This window comes from Lynx rufus, unplaced genomic scaffold (assembly GCF_022079265.1).
Source record: "Lynx rufus isolate CCGP_SWC_20201006 ecotype Redwood Valley unplaced genomic scaffold, mLynRuf1.p SCAF_4, whole genome shotgun sequence".
NCBI classification, from domain to species: Eukaryota; Metazoa; Chordata; class Mammalia; order Carnivora; family Felidae; genus Lynx; species Lynx rufus.
Genome location: NW_025814856.1, coordinates 33,373,658 through 33,382,195, shown reverse-complemented (window position 1 = coordinate 33,382,195; position 8,538 = coordinate 33,373,658). Strand labels below are relative to the sequence as shown.

The 8,538-nt window shown below is 44.3% G+C and overlaps 1 non-coding gene across 1 annotated transcript; it reads right to left on the bottom strand.

Annotated features, from left to right (window-relative positions):
* Positions 1–690: 690 nt before the first annotated feature.
* On the bottom strand, positions 691–799 carry LOC124525237 (U6 spliceosomal RNA). Its single transcript, XR_006965446.1, has one exon. It is a non-coding gene; the product is annotated as a U6 spliceosomal RNA (small nuclear RNA).
* Positions 800–8,538: the final 7,739 nt, after the last annotated feature.

Below are 8,538 nucleotides of genomic sequence, written 5' to 3'. Positions count from 1 at the left end.
TGCTGTGCGTAAGCTACCAGTAAAAGTCTCTAGCGTGGCTCATGAGATAACGCAGGTGCTTGATAAATGGTTGCCAGTGGTAGTAATTCCATTTGGTTCTCTCCAATCAAATACTTAGTAACCAAATCAGTCTCCTAGCATATTTGAGGACCCGTTGCAAGTTGATTGCACTGAACTGTGCTGGACCTCAGCCACACGTGAGGCTCCCTTTTCATAAATACTTGAGTAACTTTAGCCCAAGAAGGCAAAGAAACAGCAATAGAAGCCAGGAGGAGTCCGCCAAGAATCCACGTGAACTGTGTGTTCGAAGTGGTGCTCCTACAGTCCTAGAGCGTAAATCTTAACCTCTGCAGGCCTGTTCTTTTTTGTAGAGTCCAAGCCCTACAGCTTGACAACCACTTGAACCGGTTGCCGGGTCTCCCTAGGCAAAAGTAGTCCTGGGCGCACTGAGGCTTCCTGCCTTGTGTAAATGTTCCAGAGCGTGGCACCAACGTGTCTATTTTCAGCCTTCCTGGAAGGAACCAGACCCTGTCTTCATCAGCCCCTTCTGTGCCCTAGGCTAACCGGTTACTTACGTGCCCTAACCTCAAGACGAAAGCGTCAGCATGGGACATGATGCTCAAATTATTCCTTTACATCCTGCGGTCCTTCCAGTGATGCTCCAAGTAAGTGGTGCTTGTAGCCCCGGGGAGCCCACAGGGTGACTTGGATGGTACACAGATCATCTTTTTGCACAGGGTCCATGCAAATCTTCTCTGTCTCATTCCAGTTTTAGTATACGTGATGCTGACGTGAGCACGATAATCTTTTGGATGTAGAGTTTCTTTTAAACTAAATTTTGACCGTTTAAAGTGAAACACTAATCAGAGGATTGCAAATGGATTTTTTTTTATGGTGAGTTCATTTTAAGTACAATGTGATTTTAAGAACCTTCCTTCGTAGCTAGAAGAGCTATGTAATTTATTCAGTTAATATATCAGAGCTACCTTAACCTCCATGCTCCTCTGCTCTATTGATAGATTCGCTTTAAGTTCTTAAACTGTTGAAATGAGATTCCAAAGCAACAGAATTAGGACTCGGGAGATCTGGCATTGGCCCAGGAATCTCTGTATTTACTCCAGCAGATGCTGACGCGGGTTTCTGGAGACTCTCTCTTAGATCCTCAAAGTTGGATGATGTCTGCAACCACCTCCAGCTGGACAGGTGGCAACAAATGTCACTTACTGAGCAAAAAGTGTGCTGGACACTGAATGAGGCATGTCTATTGGTAATTGTATCCAATCCTCTCTCCCAATAGCGTTATTTTCTCCATTGCAGAGATGGGGAAACTGAGGCTGACTCTTGTACAAAGTCCTGGATCTTCATGTGGCTGGGTTAGGATTCAAGCCCAGATCTGTGTATCTCCAAAGCCCATGCTGTTAATTTCCATAACGTAATCCTTGGAAAATGTGGCTAACAATTCCTGTTCTTCTTTCCTCTTACGGTCCTTCTGAAGATCAAATATAATAACGTATGTTAAAGTAAAGTCATTTGTGGTGTGTACAGTGCCATGTTTAATCATTCAATCAGTAATTAGTCTGATCATGTAATTTCTCTATCTAAAATCTTCCAAAGGCTTTTGACTCGCTCAGAGTTAAAGCCAGAATCCTCGCAGCCAATGACCCAGCAGCCCCATCACCTATTGGATCTCACTTCTTTCTACCTTCCTCTCATTCATTCTTTACCAACCACTCTAGCCTCTTTGACATCCTCAAACACACAAGGCACACTCCTGCCACAGGGCCTTTGCATCTGCTGTTCTCTCTACCTAGAAGGCTTTTCCCTCACATATCCACATGGCTTACTCTCTCATTGTCCTTGGGTCTTGCTCAAATTTTCAGTAAGACCTTCCTCAACCTCCCCCGGTAAAACTGCAACATTTCTCAACCCTCCAACCCTCTATTCCTTTCTGATTTATTTTTTCAAACTTCCCACCGTGGAACATACTGTATCTCTGATGAATTGGCTGATCTCCTGTCATTTAGACTCTAAGCTCCTTGAGGTGGGAGACTTCTATTTGTCTCAACTACTTAAGAATGGTACCTAACCTAAAGTAAGTACTCCATAAATAGATACTGAATGAATGAATCAAGTTAGTGAGTATTCTTATCTGCCAGGCATGGTGTCAAGTGCTGGGGATTCAAAGATGAAGCTCATATATGCAGTCTGGGCCTTCCTGCAGCTTATTAAAAGATTCCTTTTTGGTGTCCCTTTGACATCCAATTTATTTCTGGATTCTTAAATGCAAGAGCACAAATTGTAAATAAATGTGACCTGAATAAATCTCTCAGCTTCAGCATTCCCACACTGACAAAAACAAAGCTCGAGAGTGCAGCTCCCAAAATGTCTACAATGCTGGTCCTTCCCTGTCCCTACCTCAGTCAGAGAACCTCCCCTTTTTTCCTTCCAGGAAAGCCCCAGAGCCTCTTGGCCTCCACCCAATCTCCTTCCCCAGGGAAGCCAGGATTCGGCTGGATTTCAGCGGCGGTGAACGCTTGACTTTTTCCCCGGGGATATGGTTTCTTAGTCACCCTATAAACTTTTAATTTTATTTAGCCATATTTTATAAGCTGGCACATTATCAGAGCTGTCTCTCTCTATGCCCTCAAGTGCCTTTGAATGTACCCATAACGCCTCTTAATTTTATGTCGCTTTTTGCATCCAGTAAAATGTAGAAATACACAAGAGAAGCTGGGAAATGCACATGCTGGGTGGGTTAGCCAAGAGTGCCTGCAGAAGCCCCTTGGAGGAATAAATCTGTGCTCTTCCAAGTGCAATGTATTTCTCGAAAGGGAAGTCGTGCAATGATCCGCTCTGGTAGTGCCTGGGGACCCCCATCTGTCAGTGTGGGGTGCAGCCTTGGAATTAGCATGTTAGGTTTTCATTGAGGTGGCAATGTACAAAAAAGCATAAATGATGTTCAGCTCAGTGAATTTTCACATGTCCATGCAACCAGAAATACTGCCAGCACCCCAGAAGTGCCTGGTATCCCCTTTTGTCCCTGCCTCTCTCCAACAGTTATCCTGATATTATCCTTATACCCCATACATTGGGTTCTGCCAATTTCTGTATTTACATAAGTGGAAACACACTCCACATATTCTTGGGTGTCCAGCTTCCTTTGTTCAACATTACATTTATGAGATCCATCCACGTTCTTGCACACGGTTGCAGTTAATTCATTTTCATTGCCGTGTAGATTTTTATTGTGAATGATTATTTTGTATTTATTCTGACACTGATGGACAATTGGATAGACGTCTGTCGCCAGCTATTATGAATTGAGCTGCTATGGACATTCTTGTACATGTCTTTTGATGGATATATGTACACATTTCTCCTGGGCATATACCTTGGAAAGAATTGATAAGGCAAATCAGCATTTTTAACAAGCAGCTCGGGCAGTTGCTGACTCATGCTGAAATTTAATGGGTGTTGTATGGAAACCAATTTGACAATAAATTTCATATTAAAAAAAAAGAAAAAAGAAAAAGAAAGAAATATTCACCACGAAAAAAAAAAAAAAGAGAGAGAGAGCCATATGAAGAACTAACAAGCGAGTACTATTTACTGAGATGATTAACCCGGTTTGAATGATACTTCAGTACAGGAGATGTGAACTGCCCACAAGAACATTACAATGTTATTGAGGAGGGGTGAGAAAAAAACACCTTAGACTCACAGAGCACATAGTGAAGAAAACACTGAAGTGAAAATAACTGAGGGACCCAATCCAGATGTCTGTTCTAGTTTAACACAATGTACACAAACATAGCACAGAGTTGTACATTGGCTTTCTATAAGAAAGACTCTGGGTTGTATTTGGCAAATGCAATGTTTCAAAACTCAAGAAATATCATAAAAAGTCTTTCTTTCTTTTTTTCTTTTTAGTGTTTGTTTATATGAGAGAGAGAGAGAGGCAGAGTGTGAGCCAGAGAGGGTCAGAGAGAGAGGGAGATACAGAATCTGAAGCAGGCTCCAGGCTCCAGGCTGTAAGCTGTCAGCACAGAGCCCGATGTGGGTCTCGAACTCACAGACCGTGAGATCATGACCTGAGCCGAAATTGGACACTTAATTGACTGAGCAACTAGGTGCCCCAGTTTCTTTTTTTTAATGTTTATTTATTTTGAGAGAGAGAGAGAGTGTGTGTGTGTGCATGCGTGCACACACACACACACACACACACACACACAAATGGGGGAGGGGCAGAGTGAGAGATGGAGAGAGAGAATCCCAAGCAAGTTCGCTCATTGTCAGTACAGACGTGACTGGGGGCTCAATCTCATGAACCATGAGCTCATTACTTGAGCTGAAATCAGGAGTCTCATGCTTAACTGATTGAGTGACCCAGATGCCCCAAAGAGTCTTTATTTCTGATTTCTCCTTGAAAATTAAATCCCAGGGTCTCCTGGGTGGCTCAGTCAGTTAAGCATCTGACTTCGGCTCAGTTCACGATGCTGACAAAATGCAATTCTTGAGATGTTTATCTCAAAAATAAACATCATAAAAAACTTTTTTGAAAATTAAACTCCAGCAGTCCTGGGTCCTCATTCCTGCATAGACATAATTGGACACAGCTGAGCAACGCCTGTCCATTTAGACGGAACCTGTCCCAAGCACAGTAGTCCCCACCAACCCCTACTGCCTCATTCTGGCCTCCTCCCCTCCTTTACATTAGCTGCCTGACTCCTTTAGGCATTGGGTTTCCCAAACTGCTATGGAAAATTACAACAAACATTTTCCCATAGAATATCTGTGTTAATCCTCTCCAGAACCCTACAAGCCATCATGCCCATTTGGGCAGTGGGAACTGAGCAACTTGAGGCTCCAAGAGGGATTTAACAAAATTGCGTCACTAGTAAGTGGTAGCCTTCTGTTTCCTACCCCAGGGACCGTTTCGAGTAGTCTTTAAAACATTGTGTGTCTGCTTTTTTACGTTTAAGTGGTAACGAATAAATCGAGATATGTATAATAAGATGCTTATGATAGGGGCACCCGGGTGGCTCAGTTGGTTAAGCGTCTGACTTCGGCTCAGGTCACGATCTCACGGTTTTGGGTTCGAGCCCCGTGTCGGTCTCTGTGCTGACAGCTCAGAGCCTGGAGCCTGCTTCGGATTCTGTGTCTCCCTCTCTCTCTGCCCCTCCCCTGCTGGCTTTCTCTCTCTCTCTCTCTCTCTCTCTCTCTCTCTCTCTTAAAAATGAATAAACATTAAAAGTAAAATTTTTAAGATGCTTCTAATAAAGCTCAGAAAAAAATTTTTAAGGCATCAGCAGAGGGAAAAGGTTGTATGGAATGAACTGGTCGTAGACATGTTTCTCCTGAGGACGTGAGATCTCCGATCCTTGGTGGATGACTGAGAAAAGGGGGAGGGACTGCTTTCTGAGCCAGGGCTGAGCTGGAGCATAGCCAAGGAGTCAGAAATAGGCCGAGGGGGTTGAGGTGGGATTGGACAAGAGTGAGCCCCAGAGGCATCGTGGGAAATGAGGCTCCTTACCCTGCTGGCTGTGGCCGCGTTGCCTGGGGCCAAGGTCTTCACCTTGCTGAGGGTGCGGTCCCATTAAAGCTCTCTGGCTCCCTAGGTTTGAGAGGGCTGAAGGAAATTCTGTACACTGTTACTTGAGGTGTATTCTTCCTCTTTAGGATGAGTAGCACAGGAGTGACACCGGAGACCGCAAGAAATCACAGAGATGTTGATGGGTAGTGTGCTGGAGGGGAGAGTGAGGGGCCCCCGGGGTTCTGAGGTAGCATTCGGCAAGATCTCCATCTTCCCAGCCCAGTGGAGGTCCCTTTGACCACCAGATGGGAAGGAGGGTGGCTTTACATTTACAGAGGACCTACCAGTTGTAAGTCCTGAGCTGGCATCTGTGTGGACTTTGTAATCCTTTGAGGGCTGCAGTGAAGACATTAAACTTGGGCCATTTAACTCCAAGAGGGTTGCAACAGGATCCTTGGTGTAGACCCTACAGGAGACAGACTAACTTTGTCTTGCTCCGTGGACCCCTCTGGAAGTCTGTAGAAAACTAAGGGATCCCCTTCTCAGGATAATGTTTTATTTTATTTTTTTAATGTTTTTATTTTTATTTTTATTTTTTTAATGTTTATTTATTTTTGAGACAGAGAGAGACAGAGCATGAACGGGGGAGGGTCAGAGAGAGAGGGACACACAGAATCCGAAGCAGGCTCCAGGCTCTGAGCCGTCAGCACAGAGCCCGACGCTGGGGCTCAAACTCACGGACCATGAGATCATGACCTGAGGCGAAGTCGGACGCTTAACCGACTGAGCCACCCAGGCGCCCCATGTTTTTATTTTATTTTTGAGAGAGAGAGACAAAGTGCTACTGGGGGGAGGGGCAGAGAGAGAGGGAGACACAGAATCTGAAGCAGGCTCCAGGCTCTGAGCTGTCAGCAGAGGGCCCAGCGAGGGGCTCGAACTCACGGACGGTGAGATCATGACCTGAGCCGAAGTCGGACACCCAACCGACTGAGCCACCCAGGAGCCCCCTCAGGGTAATGTTCTGAACCACATAAAACATTGTCAGTATTGGCATTTGTTTTGTGACAGTGAGAGGATGCCAGTGAGTTCATTCTCTTTAAGGACTTAGAAGTGATGAAGAGGACCCAAGGGGGAGCTTCTGTTCCTTATGAGTTTGGGCTTTTATTTTTTTATTTTTTATTTTTTTTTAAACTTTATTTATTTTTGAGACAGAGAGAGACAGAGCATGAACGGGGGAGGGGCAGAGAGAGAGGGAGACACAGAATTGGAAGCAGGCTCCAGGCTCTGAGCCATCAGCCCAGAGCCCGACGCGGGGCTCGAACTCACGGACTGCGAGATCGTGACCTGAGCTGAAGTCGGACGCTTAACCGACTGAGCCACCCAGGCGCCCCGAGTTTGGGCTTTTAAAGCCCACTGAAATTAATTCTTTTTTCAGTCTTATTTTTCTCATTATAAAATGAATACATACTGATGGGGGGGGAATGAGAGACTATAGAAAGGTATAAAGGAAAAAAAATATTGTTCGTATTCCCATCACCCAGAAATAATCACTCTTAACAGTTTTGTTGGTCGTTCAGACTTGTGTATCTAGATGCATACCTCCCTGCATACATATGCACAAAGACATACATAGAGATATGCTTTTTTCACCAACGGGACAGTGCATAATTATGTATCAAATAAAAATTATTGATTTTTTTTCACTTAGCAGTTTAGGAACATTCTTCTGTGTCAGAAAATAGTACTCCAGATTGGGGACAGCACACCGTGTTCCAGACGCCAAAAGCAGGCCCTCGACCTGTTCGAGGAAATAAAGTTTCATCGGAACACAACCACACCTATTTGTTTACACATCGCTTTCTCACTACAACGGCAATATTGAGCGCAGTTGACCCTTGAACAACGAGGGTTTGAACTGTGCAGTCCACTTATATGTGAATTTTTTTTTAGACAGTACAACACTCTGAATGTATTTTTCCTCATGATTTTCTTAATGACATTTCCTTTTCTCTAGCTTTCTATATTTGAAAAACATACTATAGGATACATATAGCATACAAAATGTGTGTTAAGCGACTGTTACCAGTAAGGCTTCAAGTCAACAGTAGACTATTACTAGTTAAGTTTCTGGGGAGTCCAAAGTTACATGCAGGGGGTACATGACTGGCTCAGTCAGTAGAGCATGCTACTCTTGATCTCAGGGTCATAAGTTCGAGCCCCATGTTGGGTATAGAGAATACTTAAAAATGAAGTCTTTTAGGGGCACCTGGGTGGCTCAGTCAGTTAAGCATCCAACGTTGGCTCAGCTCATGATCCCACTGTGTGTGAGTTCAAGCCCCGCATCGGGCTCTGTGCTGGCAGCTCAGAGCCTGGAGCCTGCTTCGGATTCTGTGTCTTCCTCTCTCTCTGCCCCTCCCCTGTTTACACTCTGTCTCTCTGTCTCAAAAATAAACATTTTTTTAAAAATTTAAAAAAATGGGCGCCTGGGTGGCGCAGTCGGTTAAGCGTCTGACTTCAGCCAGGTCACGATCTCGCGGTCCGTGAGTTCGAGCCCCGCGTCAGGCTCTGGGCTGATGGCTCGGAGCCTGGAGCCTGTTTCCGATTCTGTGTCTCCCTCTCTCTCTGCCCCTCCCCCGTTCATGCTCTGTCTCTCTCTGTCCCAAAAATAAATAAAAACGTTGAGAAAAAAAAAATTAAAAAAAAAAATTTTAAAAAATAATAAAGTTTTTTTTAAGTGATACGCAGATTTTTGACAGCAGGAGGGTCAGCACCCCTATTCCCCACATTCTTCAACTGTATTTGTGACCAAGAACGTATGGCTGATGCACCTGTAATATTTATTATCTGGACCTTTATAGAAACCATCCGGGGACCCATAAGCTAGATCATGGCTTTTAAACCTGAGGGTTTGTGGATTTGGGTGTGGAAAAAGATATATCTTTATTTTCACAGACTCCAACTGAAATTTAACATTTCTTCCAATTATTGATACAGGCAAGAAATCA